This window comes from Melospiza melodia, chromosome 1, assembly GCF_035770615.1.
Source record: "Melospiza melodia melodia isolate bMelMel2 chromosome 1, bMelMel2.pri, whole genome shotgun sequence".
Classification (NCBI taxonomy): Eukaryota; Metazoa; Chordata; class Aves; order Passeriformes; family Passerellidae; genus Melospiza; species Melospiza melodia.
Genome location: NC_086194.1, coordinates 79,339,369 through 79,352,811, shown reverse-complemented (window position 1 = coordinate 79,352,811; position 13,443 = coordinate 79,339,369). Strand labels below are relative to the sequence as shown.

The 13,443-nt window shown below is 43.7% G+C and overlaps 1 protein-coding gene and 1 long non-coding RNA gene across 2 annotated transcripts in view; both read left to right on the top strand.

Annotated features, from left to right (window-relative positions):
- LOC134429855 (uncharacterized) overlaps nt 1–9,147 on the top strand; it is a 35,321-nt gene extending 26,174 nt beyond the window's left edge. The window contains exon 3 of the long non-coding RNA XR_010030660.1: nt 7,794–9,147. This is a non-coding gene — a long non-coding RNA (uncharacterized LOC134429855). The remainder of the gene's footprint in view (nt 1–7,793) is intronic.
- A 3,096-nt stretch (nt 9,148–12,243) lies between these two features.
- Nucleotides 12,244–13,443, top strand: part of TPPP (tubulin polymerization promoting protein) — an 87,487-nt gene continuing 86,287 nt past the window's right edge. Inside the window, exon 1 of the mRNA XM_063159127.1 lies at nt 12,244–12,334. The gene's annotated coding sequence lies outside the window, so the exon portion shown is untranslated. The remainder of the gene's footprint in view (nt 12,335–13,443) is intronic.

Sequence of the window (13,443 nt, the reverse complement as noted above, 5' to 3'; positions counted from 1 at the left end):
TTATCATTCATTTTTTTCATCATGTCTTACCTCTGAGTGTTATTAGCATTACAATTTTATTAATTATCCTTTTGCCTCCTTTTCTAACAATAGTCTGTTCTTTGTTTGCCTGATTAGATATCTTGATAAGTTGCATGCCTATGCGCTGAGACTGTGACGACCTGCTGCTCTGCACCAAGGTCTGGAGTGTGGATGAGGTTAGAAAGAAGGTGCAGGGCACCTTCTGCAGCTCAGTATGAAAGACCTGACAACAAATGAAATAAATAGCTTAATAAACAAAGCAGCTTAATAAAACAACTGCTCTAAGAAGACAGGATAAATAAGATAGAATAAAACCAGAAATATAAGTAGGGAGTAAACCTTTTTTCCCCTTCAGATGCTGAGAAGAACATATGCACACAGCATCAGGTGGACCCTGTGCCGACATAGGCACAGCATGCTGTGCAGATACCGTCTGTGGACAGAAGTTCCTCCTCTTTGGTCCTTCAAGATAGTTCATAATGTTCTTACAAGTAAGCAACTCTATTCCTGAAGGTTATTGAGCTGAGAACTTCTGGCTGCACCGCTGGACATGGGCAAAGATGTACAGGTGGAGCAGGAGCTGTCTGCAGGCTCCTCTGCTGCAGACAGCTGCTGAAGTGACCCTGCAGAGATGGGGACACACACACACACACAGAACAACACAGCCAGGGGGCCACACTGGTGTCACAGCACAGCACAGCTCAGCACAGCCTGAAGACCTTGCTGGGTGCGCAGCACAACACAGTGCAGCTCTGTGTCTGCTCATGCAAGCTGAGATGTGGATCACCAGCTCCTCTGTCTAAAGAAAGTGGCTTCCCAGGCAGGATAAATAGACTCACTGATCTAGGTGTTACCAGCACTCATTGTTTGTTTTTTCTTCTCTGTGTTCAGTTATGTATTTGCATTCATACTTGATTCATACCAGGCCCAATATTTCTGTTCTTCTTCAATGCTACTTTTGTATGTTGCTCCCGAAGCATAGTGGAAAATTTTGTCTCTTTCTCTCAGTGCTTTTTCCCCCCTTTGACTCAAAAAAGGTAAGAGAAGGGTTTTACTTTAAAAAACTTCTTGCTATAAGAGGAAGCACAAGACTGGGTTATCAGACTGGTGGCCATCAAACACAGTGCTCTGATTTATTTTGTAAAATACTTTTTTGGACATGAACTGATAGAGGTGTCCTGAGACCGTCATTACGTAATCTGAGATTTTTTTTAGTTGCTTCTGGGTGTAGTTCAATATATGAAGAATGGCAGGGCAGAATTTAGTGGCTTTATTGAAGACTTATTTTGTTGGGGAAAAAAGGCAGACCATGTTGCATACTGTAAACCTTTTCCAAATAATTTTCACAGAGATTTCTCCCTATCATGCATGATCCTTTTTTGTTAACCCTTGTGTTTCATTTTGGTTTTTTTGCTTAGCACTTTTCTCTTTTACCCAGCTGGTAGAACAATATTGCTTTGAAAAAATATTTTCCATCTATACTTAATAAAACAAATCAATATTATTTTAAGCCAATTATTTATGAATCATTAGCTGTAACAATTCACAGAACCAGAGCTTTGGAAACTGAACTATAGAGCTCTGTTGAGATAGTAGCTGCTAAATCACAGCTTTGAGTACATTGTAGTTAACTGCCTTAGGGACTTTGATATCCTTAAAAACCTGAAGAAGCTGCCTTTTTAATTCCAGTTATTTTCACATCTCTTTGCCATTTAAGACTAAATATTCTGGCTCATATTAGAAGTTCTTCTACTGCAACAAAAGAGTGTAGGAGCATTGAATGAATTTCCAGTGTTGAAAGGCTTTTTGTTTGATAATTTAGTACTAATGGATGGGTTTCTGTTGATGTTTGTGGGGTTTTCCCCTTGTGGCACATTAGGTATTTTCGTTCTGCATTTTTGTATTGCAATCAAAGAACTAGTTGCTGTTCTTCTCCTAAACAGGATATACATCCAATATAAAAGCACAAAGCTGACCAAATACATCATGTTTGCTCTGAGTAACGCAACTGACATGATTTTATTGATCATTCAACCATGAGCATTTAAATGTGATCTGAGATTATTCTAGGAGAAGCCTGATCCCCAGTGTAGCTTTGTTTTTTGTCTGACATGACTTGTATGGCTGCTCCATGTGCACACACACAAACAAAACCACAGCAGCCTCCCCCCACCACCAAAAAAAAAAAGGCAAGGACTATACCACAGCATTTGAGGCTTTGAATGTCCTATAGCAATGCATGCCTGATTTAACCCCATTTTAACGCCTGAGTTATTTTCCTCCTTATACTAAATTGTTCTTGTTCACTGCAAGAGTTTTACATTCCTAAAGCAGAAGTAGCAGAGTGCATTTTCCTATCTCAGGTATTCCCATTCATAGCCTGACACAAAATCATCTACCTGTAGCAGTACTTTGACACATCAGAGTATTAAATTTGCTGTTTGACATGTGGACAAATACTCTACTCAGACATCCTGTTACAGTGGTGATAGAAGTGGAAAAAGTCTAATCTAAACACCTGAATACAAGAATAACTTGATGAGCTTCAGCGAAGTTTACAGAGCATGTGCATGTGTCTTCTGGTGTGGAAAGAACAGTCTCCAAATCCACTGATTATTAGAAAACATTGTTGTATTAATCATAATTGTTGACCAGAAGGTACTCTGATTTTACTCTAGTTGACTGTTTACTTCATATTTTCAAGTTCATTGGTTTTTATTTGCAAATTAAATTAAGAGTGTGATGCAGCTATTCAGACACTTCTGGCAAATAAGCACCAAGAGGCCAAATATGACATTAGACCTAAATCAAAAACAGCTCAGAATTTGAGAACTGTTTTTGCATTTGACCCTTTGCTTCATGTTGAACCACAGTATTAAGCAGTACTGAAAAGATTATGTTTTGATGTGGTTTGGTTTGGTTTCATTTATTTGGGCTTTAATCTGAGTTTTCTGATTTCTTTTAAGTAACAGTAACTGAGAAGTAAGGGAATTGCAAATCAAATGCTACCTCCCTTTATGTTAATGATAAAGGTCTTAAATTTAATGGGGCTAGAACTTCACTTGTTGATTTTAGGTTGAACTTCAATAAATCCATCTATGGTGCCAGTACATATTCACACTGATCAGATGAGTGCTGACAAAGATCTGTTTGTCTTAATACCAGCAGAAAAAAAAAAAAGTATCACAAATAAGTTTGTTGGATAGGTTCATGTTATTTTCTCTAGACAAGAAATAAGATGATATGTGGTAGCTACTTGGATAACAATCACTTAGTTTTAACACAAATCTACATCTCTTATCAATTCATTTCCTAATCAATGAACACTTGTTAACAGTTGTCTGTTAAAAAATGTTACAGTAAAAGAATTCTAACTTTCACACAAAGAAAATACTTGTGAAATCTAGTGCCAGGGGCAGTCAGCAGCATTTGAGATGAACAAATAGGTGACTTTGAGCAATGTTTCATATATTTTGTTATTTGCTGACACAAAGTAATTAAAGCTAAACTGAACAAAAAAGTACTCAGCGTCTCAGATTCCAGCAGCTAACTGCTGCAAGTACCTCTTCAGAAAGCTTCTGCTCTGTGGTCAGTTTTGCTAAAGTTTTCCTCTTTCATTTTGACTTTCCCAGCTCCTCCTGAAGCATTTGAGAATGTAGGTCATGTAAGGCAAAGCAGTGCTGAAAAAGCCTTGCACTGCAGAAACAGCGTGGCATGGCCGTTTCCACATAAATTCCATCAAGCTTTTTTACCACCTTAACTGCAATGCTGAATCTTAGGTACTAGGCTTTACTGAACCTTACCCTCTCAGCAGTTCCACTTCCTGGCCATTTCCCCTCCTGTCAAAAAGAGAAGTGTGATTTATATGCCTTCCTAAGAGTATTTTAGGGTTTTGAAAAGAGTATACAATGTTAACAAAGATAGAGTGAAAAGGGGACTATCATGATAAATTGAATAAACCACCAAAAAGGGACAGCAAAATGTTTTTCAATGATTAACTGAGGAAGAAAGAAATCAAAGAATTACTAAGGCTTCAGCAAGTACTTCAGTCTTTGTCCATTGTATGAAATTATATGGAATATAGATATTTAGAAATAGCTCAGTGGTATTGTCTTTTGAATGTGTTGTCTTTAACTACAAAGTCAGTGGCTTTAACTACAGTGTCACTTCATATAGAGTTGATATGCAGTGGATGAAGGACCTGTCTTGTCCTTACAACCTCTAACCCTTACATCCCTGAATGCTTCCCTAATAAGATTTTTTTTCCTTTAAGTAATGACTTTGTGCTACGATATTCTGTGTTGCTCAGAGTCCTTACTGCAAAATGGACTATCGCCAATTTATGTGAGCAAAACAGATGTAGAGGGAAAATGAGAATGTTGATAGCTTCTTAATGAAAAGTCTGTACAAAATGCTCTACTGGAATCCATGCTTCTTAAATCATGATCAAAAGCCTTGGATGTACTGCAAAGTTTATCCTTTCCTACAACTGCTCTGCATTGTCCTACTTTCTGTTAATTTTTAACTTTTTGGAAGGGCATTGGGGAAGTGAATAGAAGAGAAGCTGGAACAGCATTCCGTCTGAGAGAAAGATCATGTGATGGATGAGTTCTCCCAAAAAGGGTTTATGTGCAACAAAGACTGAGTGAGAAAGGGTGTTTCTTTCAGAAAGGTTCTGAAGCTCTGATTACAACTTAACTTTTCATTACAATATTTGATGGAAGGCTTGGCAGTGAAAATTTTATCATGGTCAGTCATTTGTACTGTTAGAGTGATCAAATTATTCCATTAATACATGTGCACATGTCCTGCAGTCTGGCTTCCATATCTGCATGATTTTATCAATAATTTATATTTCAGTAAAAGTGATGAGCAGTCCTGACTCCTTAAACATAATCAGATTAGCTTCTATACAAAGTTACAGGACTGCATATAGCAAAATACAGAATGTCCTAAATCAAACTTTCTGTGTATGAGAATGGCTCTTTATGCTTGGCTACCAATTCGAACTTCTGCCACACTCTTCATGCAATTAAATATTCTTTGAAATTTCTTATATTTAGAAATACATTTGCACTGCTAGTGGGTATCTGTCAGGCAGCTAGTTTTGCTGCCTGCATAGTCACTGTATAGTGACTTTTTTGAATAGTCACTGTAAAGTGACTATGACTATACACATAGTTGTACATAAATTGACTGTGTGTAACATAGTATGACATATTGACAATATGTATGTTGCACTTAGATATACAAATGACATCATTTATGACTATTGGTATAACTTGGAAAGCTGTACATAATACTCACAAGATGAGTAGGCTTGATGGATTTTCAGTTTCTGTAACTATTGCAAGAAGTGGAAAAAAAGAAACAAGGAAAAATCTGAACAACCTCTATTTTTCTAAATGAACTGACTACTAGGCATTTCAGAATGATTCCATAATTTTGATGGAAGTTTCAACCAAATTAATGCTCTTTGATTCACACAGATTTTTGATTAAAACTTATAATACTTGAAATTTACAAGTGAACTAAAGTGACCTGTAATAATACTTATGTGATCTTGGTGATACATTTCCCTCCCAGGCCTGATGGCTCAAGAAATCCTTTTATTTACTCTTTACCAGTTCTGGCTCAAGACAGGATGTGTCTTCTGATTCACTGAGTAACATAAGATTCACATAATCTAACATTTTGTCACTGGTACATCACATGTCTCTCAATCTGGGAACTAATGTTGCCCACAAAATTTTCCAACTCTGGTGGAATTGGCTTAATGTATTAGCAAAGAAGCTGTCTAAGCAGGAAAGAATTGTGTGTCTTGTGGAGAACCAGGCAAAGAAAGAAGAAATAGCAAAAAAAATTTAAAATAACAAAACCTTTTAACAGAATTCACATAAGGCTAGACATAGAAATAACAGAAATGGGCAGTAAGTATAGAAACTTGAAAAGAAGCTGTGTCAAATGCAGGAAAGAGATCTGCATCAGTCCCAGAAAACTTTGTCTTGAAACAGAAGTGTCATGTTAGTTGATGGAGAGAATGAAGTAGGGAAATATGTACAGTTTTATTTTGAATAGATTTGTGTTCTTCTTGCAGTGTTAATTAAAATCAGTAATATTCTTGAATTCAACATGAAATCTGGTTGTGTTTTATTGTGTAGCTCTGGAAAGGGAAAGGATACAGTAAGTTTTCTACTCTCTGTAGAAAGATGTCTGTTGCCACCAGACCAGAGGCAAGAAAGTTCATCCTTAAACAGCAGCTTGTAGGAACTTTTTACTCTGAAAGTACCAGTGGGACCCAGATTATAGGCAGTGCCTGTCCTCTGCTCCATTCCTGGATTCTCAGGATATTTACTCCTGCAGTAGCTGCAGTAGCTTGGGAGTATTTAACAAAAGTATGTCAGAGACAATGACATTTCATCAGTCATTTAATCTGTTTGGAAGAGCAAAAGAGAATTTAAATGCTAGGTCACACTGAAAAATCATCAGGTCAGGTCTCATGGGACCGCACACAATTGGCTTGTGCTGAGAAGAAAACATGGTATCCTTCATCCTCAGCAACAGCCTACAAACACAGCTGTACTGTTACTAGCCTCCTGGGAAAATGCAGCTAATCTTAGGATAAGACAGTGAGATCTCCAGGTTGTGGTCAAGGGTCTTTTCTCTTGTGAGAGAACAGACTTCCTGAGGAGACTGAGATAATTAAGGGTTGGACTACTCTCCAGATTTTCTGCAATGCCCTGTTCTGTAGCAGAACACTACTGTCTCATCAGTGTACAACTGAATAGATTCTTCTCTGGACTGAGAAAAATCACTCTTTGTGCAAGGATGAGAGAGGGCTTCTGGGAACTCTAAGGAATTATTTGTAACAGTGCAATTGTATTACGTAACGTAAGTGTACTGAGTGCTGCGGAAATCCACAACATACATGATGGTGTTCACATTATTTCATTTTCTGAAAAATGTCCAAGGCACACACATAGGACCCAATGATGGCATTATCAAGATAAAAATTAAAATAAATGCAGTCAAAGAAGAAGCACCAAATTTGCTTTAAAATATGGAAGAAGTTAATTTCCATACAGAATTAAGATGAACCCAAAGTTACATTGCTTTATTAAGATAATATGTGAATATGCTGGGTGAGTGTCTTGAAAATATGCAAGGCACTCACCAATCCCACTATCACTTCCCTGCCTTAACAGGAGATGTGACAGAAGGCTCGTGGTTCAAGATAAGGGTAAGGATATGACTCAGTAATAACCATCTTGAGCCAAACAGACTCAGTGTGGGTAAATTAATTTAATTTATTGCAAATCAAAAGTAGGATAATATGAAATAAAAAAAAAAAAATCTTAAAACACATTCCTCCCACTGGTCCGTCCTTCCAGAGTTCAACTTCACTCTTGACTTCTTTACTTCCTCCTCCTGAACAGTGGATGGAGAATAGGGGTTCAGGTCAGTTATTAATGCTTTCTCTCTTCCTCCTCATGCTCTTCCCCCAGCCTGGGCGGCCTCCCATGGGAGACAGTCTTTCACAAAATTATACAACACAGATCCTCCCCATGGGCTGCAGTTCTTCATGAACTGCTCCAGTGTGGGTCTTTTCCACAGGTTGCAGTCCTTCAGGAACAGACTGCTGCAGTGTGGGTTTCCAGATGGAGTCACAGGTCCTGCCAGAAAACCTGCTTCATCATGGACACCTCTCCATGGGGTCACAGGTGCTGTCAGAGGCCAGTTCAAGAATGGGCTTTTTCTTCTTTGGTTCACAGGTTCCTTCAGGGAGCATTCACCTGCTTGGACATAGAATCCTCCACAGGCTGCACAGTGGATGTCTGCACCATAGGCTGCAGGGGCACAGCTGCCTTACCAGGGGCTGCACCACAAGCTGCAGGGGAATCTCTCCTCCAGTGCCTGGAGCACCTCCTCCTTCTTCCCCTCCAGACCTTAGGGTCTGAAGAGTTGTCTGTACCATTCTCTCACCCGTTGGCTGCTGTTGTGCAGCACTTTTTTCCCCTTGTTAAATATACTGTCACTGTGTGCTGCCACCAGCAGCTCAGCTTTAGCCAACAGCGGGTCCGTCAGCGCCAGCTGGAGCTGACTCCTTCTGGCACAGGGGCGGCTTCTGTTATCTTCTCACAGAAGCCACCCCTGTAGCCTGCTTGCTACCAAAACATTGGCATGTAACCCAAATGTGGATAATCCAAAAATGGGCTTTTGTGATTTTATACTTGAATTTTCTAAAAATTAGTTTGGGAAGTGTAAAAGACAAGCATCTTGAACAACAAACGCCAGTTGAAAGAATGAAACAAAAGCTCCAACATTTTGTCTCATCTCTATCCTGGCCACTTGAGAGGGAGCTACTTGGTGGACTGTGAACTGAAGGGTGGAAAGGAAGACAGTGTGGATTAGGAAGGCATCACATATATGCCCTGAGGTATCACTGATTTATTTCTGTGACTCATTTGTCTTTGCCAATACTTCACGATGCCACATTTTCAATAGTGGACTCCAGGACCAGGAACTAAATTACTAAATTCCATTAAATTAAATTGCTAAATTAAATCTCTAAAATCATCTCCATCTGAGAATACAGGGTCTTCAAAGTGTGACCAGAAATTAAGTGTTGTTAGGTTCTTTGATAAAAAGCTCATGTCCACACTCTAAATTTGGCACAGAACAATATCAAAGAGAGGAATCTTCATCTTTATGGGGAGCTCAGAAAAAAGATTCCTTGTCCCAATCTCAGGAATGTCACAAAAGAGAACTGATGATCATCATCCAGGTCTGAAACACAGCAGATGAGTCTGGGTAGTCCTTCCAGACAAACTTAGGGGTTGAAGTCAGGGATACAATTGATGGCATTTGAGTTTTGCCTTTTTTAATTTTACATGTTGTCTGTATTCTTCACACATATACTTGTAACTCTGTCACCTATTGTATTAGTACCTAGTTTTCCCAGTGATTTTCCATGGCTTTTCCCTAAGCAGAAAGACAAAACAAATTCCAGAGCTCCAAGCCCTGGGGGGTACAAGGATCCATGCTATCTTGGTTCTTCCTCGGATCCCAGGCTCAGAATCACTCTTCCAGATATATTTCATGGACAAAGTACAACTAGTGCTGAAGGGGGGCTCCAGAGAAGGGGCTTGGCCTGGGGGCAGGGGCGGGGGGGGGGGGGGGGGGGGAGAATTGCTTCACCACTTGTCCTCCTAATTGGTGTTTTCTATCCATTATACTAACCTATAAAAATGTACTCACCCCTGGGAGAGGGTGGGCGGGCTTTTGTGGACATCTTTCCATAAATGCCTCTGAAGGCCTTCAAATAAAGTTCCCGCTTTATATTGTCTTCTTACTAAAATTATCTCAAGTTTCATTTCCAGTTTGGGCAAAAGGCAACACTATCTAGAGGGTATAACACACACTGTGGATGCGCGAATAGAATAGAATAGAATAGAATAGAATAGAATAGAATAGAATAGAATAGAATAGAATAGAATAGAATAGAATAGAATAGAATAGAATAGAATAGAATGTTCATCAAGTCCGACTGCCTGATTGTGACAGGGCTGATTCAAAGTTAAAGCTGTTTTTAGGGACATTTTCCAAATGCCTCAGACACTGACAACACAGGGCATCAGTAACCTCCACAGAAGACCTGTTCCAGGGAATGATCATCCTCTTGGTAAAGAAATGTTTCCAAATGTCAAGTCTGAACCTCCCCTGACATTCAGGGAATCTTAGGATTACACAAGATATCTTTTGGCTGGTATAGGGGACAAAACTAAAAACAGAGGAAGGGAGCGCTTATCTTGGCTTGGAGAAAATGGGTCATAGAGGGCTAGGAGGACAAAAGCAGTTGCCCATGCGTAAACAGGTTGCTGGGCAGTATGCTTGTCTGGCCATGACCCTCACCCAATGATCACCTGTTGTCCTGCATTCTTCCTAAATTCCGTTTCTATCTATCATCCTAAATGAGTGGACTCTGTTCTGTGTGGATGTGATTGTATGGATGTCTAAGAGTCAGCAACTGCAATCGGACAAGGGATTATAGGGCTTGCAGATCAGCAGAGTCATCAACTGAAGAGACTGAAGCGAGTAAAATCAAGCACCAATAACTCCACCGCAGATAAGGGATTATATGTGTCTGGTGCAAGCAGCTGGACCAAGAGAGAGTGCAAATATCAAGCCAAACTAGGTGGAGAAGAGATTAAGAGGCTTGGGAGGGAAGTATGTCTCTAGAAGTAAGGCAATTGGAGAAGGTAACTTCCAAAGGGACCAAGAAGTCCATGCCGACTGATGGAGAGAATGTAAAATCTGAAGGTCAGCTGAGAGACTGCATGTGTCTCTGTGTGTGTGTGTACATGTATGGGAAGAAGCTGGGGACAACAGTGATCCAGCCTGGAAGGAGGGCCTGTCCAAGATACTGGGTGGTGTTTGCTCAGGAGAGATCAGCAGTATGCATGTTCATGTGCTGCTGTGTGCAAGGAAATCTGTACCAGCAGCTGGAGTGGGACTGTGGGGTGTGGAGAATAGTGTGTCCAGATGCCAGTAACTGGGTGACCTGGGATTCACAGATAGTTACTGGGTGGACTGCATGTCTAAGCCCAGCTACTGAGAGAACCGTGGTGCAGGTGAATGAGGAGGGCTGCACCAGCCCTTGGAGAGGTGCTCATTTGTGAAGGTACAGCAGCTGAGAATATGAGATCCAGCTTTCAGCAGATCATGGTGTGTGTCTGTTGGTGACGAGTGAAGAGCAACTACAGTGGGACTGCAAGTCTTAGGAGCTCGTACGTCCAGGGTAACAACAGTGGGGCACATGGTGGATCCAGGGGTAGACTGAGTATCTAAGGTCAGCTACTGGAGGAATCCACATTATACATAGCATATATTTCTAATAATACACTTTCATCCTGATTAGCCACAGGGAAGCAAGATGAGGCCATTGGTGCTGTTCGTGCTTGTGTGAGTGCTGAGTGTTTCTGGCTGTATTGATCCGTGTAGCTGTCCACGGGTGTGTGCACATACATACTGCAGAAATGAGTTTGTATGTCTTTGCCTACCAAGAGCGCGTTTAGTTTCACTACTGAATACCAATACAGACTAGGAGATGAAGGGATTTTGAGCAGCCCTGGGGAGAAGGACTTGGAGGTTGATTTGCAGACATAGATTTTGCTCTTAGGAGAGAACATAATTTCATTTGCCCTACACTACCACAAAACCTTCACTCATACTACAGCCAAACTCAACCCTAACATGAAGGGTCCTTTCAAGTCAATTTATTACATTTGTGGTCATTTCAATAATTGCCTTGAGTTACTGAAATCAGAGTTTATAAGCTAATTTTACAATAGTTCGTAAACTATTCTGTTTCCTGAGGCAAGCATAGGCACATAAGCAATCAAAAAACATTAGCCATATATATCTCCTGCATTTGAAAAATTGAGAATCCATTGCACATTAGCATTTTGATCTCCTCCCTCACAACTGTGGGTAGGTTGTTTTAACTTCATTCCAGCACAGAAGAAATCAAGTTAAAATCCACCAAGGATGCTCTGCAGGGTCATTGGACTCTGGTTATAAATTCACAGATGAGGGTGCATAACGGCTGACTAGATTCCTGCTGGCTTCTGGACCGTGTCTGTGTTCCAGGGTTTTGAATGGAGTTGCTCTAGAGTAGGTTTGTGGCTGCGCCTCTCCACTGTGCCGGCCTCGGGCTGCTCCCAGGCGAGAGGCAACCTGAGGGAAGGTGAGGCTTTCTTTTACTGAACGCCCGCTGCACCACACAGCCCAGTCTTCCACATCGCGTTCATTTACATGGACGATCCCAGCTTCAAGCACAGCCGAGCGGCCACCCAGACCCAAACCTGCCGGGGCGCGGGAGAACACAAAGGACATTGGTACCTCTCGGTGCATCGGCAGCGGGAGGCGCAGGATGCGCGAACAGGGCGAGGCTCCGCCCGATGCAGCGCACCTGCCTGCGCGTTTCGGACGATGGGGCAAACGGGGATAGCAGGAATAACGGGGGAAACCTGGCGGGCGTGAGCGCGGCCGCGCCAGCGGGCCATGTAAGGCAGCGCCGGCCGCGGAGACCCTCAGGCGCCCCGCGGGGCCGGGCGCGGCCCCGGCCGGACGGCGCGCGCCGCCTATGGGCGCTCGCGGCGGGCGGGCGGTGCCGCGCGCCCGCCAATGCCCGCGCGGGGGGGGCGGTGCCGCTGCAACGGCCGCGCCGGTTGCGGACACCCGCGGCTGCCGCCGAGCGCGCCGCACGGAGCCCGGCCAGCGCCACCAGACTTGCCGCCCTCCGCAGCCGGCGGTGAGTGTGCGGGCGCCGCTCCCGGGCCGGCCGAGCGCCGCTCCGCCGGGGGTGGGGTGGGGTGGGGTGCGTGTCGTGTGCCATGCCCGCTCCTTCTCTCCTTCTTTCCCATCGCGTCGCTAATCGATTGCAGCTCGGCTGCCGATGGCGCGAGGGGACGGGGCGGTGGAGGCGCTGTCGGGGGTCTGGCAGCTCCGGTGCCCACTCCCGGTGCCAGCCTCCACCGGAGGGGCGCCCGAGCCCCGCCCGGTGCGGCCGCCGCCGTCGTTATGTAACGCCTGCGGGGGGCTGCGGGCGGCGCCGCGTCCCTCCTTGGGATTCACCTCCGTGCTGTCCCCGCGATGTTCCGCGCTCCCCTCCGGGAACCGGGGACCAGGAGGTGGCGGGGAGCGGGGCTTGGCGAGGAGCTGCGCGCCTTTCCCTGCCATGGACACGGGCTCCGCCAGCCGCATCCCCCGATCGCCATCGAGGTGGTACGCGCGGCCGCAGCCAGCGTGGGACCCGGGCGGCTTCCCGGCTCCCGGCGGCAGCAGGTCCGTGGCTGGGCGATGCTGGAGGCTGGCTGCGGGCAGCCCGCGAGCCCCGCGCTGCGCCCGCGGGCGGCTCCCGGAGGAGCCGGGAAGGAGCCACCTTGCGCGCACACACCAAATGCTCCGCAGTCAACAACAAAGCCTCCACCAACGACGCTGCTGCTGTATGCGCTCGTTTAGAGCCAGCGGCCCCCTTTTATGGAGACCGATGCGGAGAGACTATTTGCCGTTTTTTTTTTTTTTTTTTTTTTTTTTCTTCTTGAAATCCCCAGGTGGTAGCTGGAGGGGCTTCGTCTTCAAGAGTCACTGCTGTATAGCGTCCTCCACAAAACCAGCATCAGGTGTGGGAGACCATTTAGAGCCTGCGGGGTAAGGCCCGTAGGTATACAGCCATGTACTCAGGGGTGGAAACGAGGACGAGACAAGATCCTATGTTTTTATCTGTAAACTCGGGTAGCTCGTTTGAAAATAAATACAGCCCCTCCTCTGCCAGATCACCATCGGTTGCAAATATTTCTCCAGTCCTGGGTAAAAGCTCTTGTACATTGGTGAAACTGTTCCAAAGGGAAGTTGGATGTA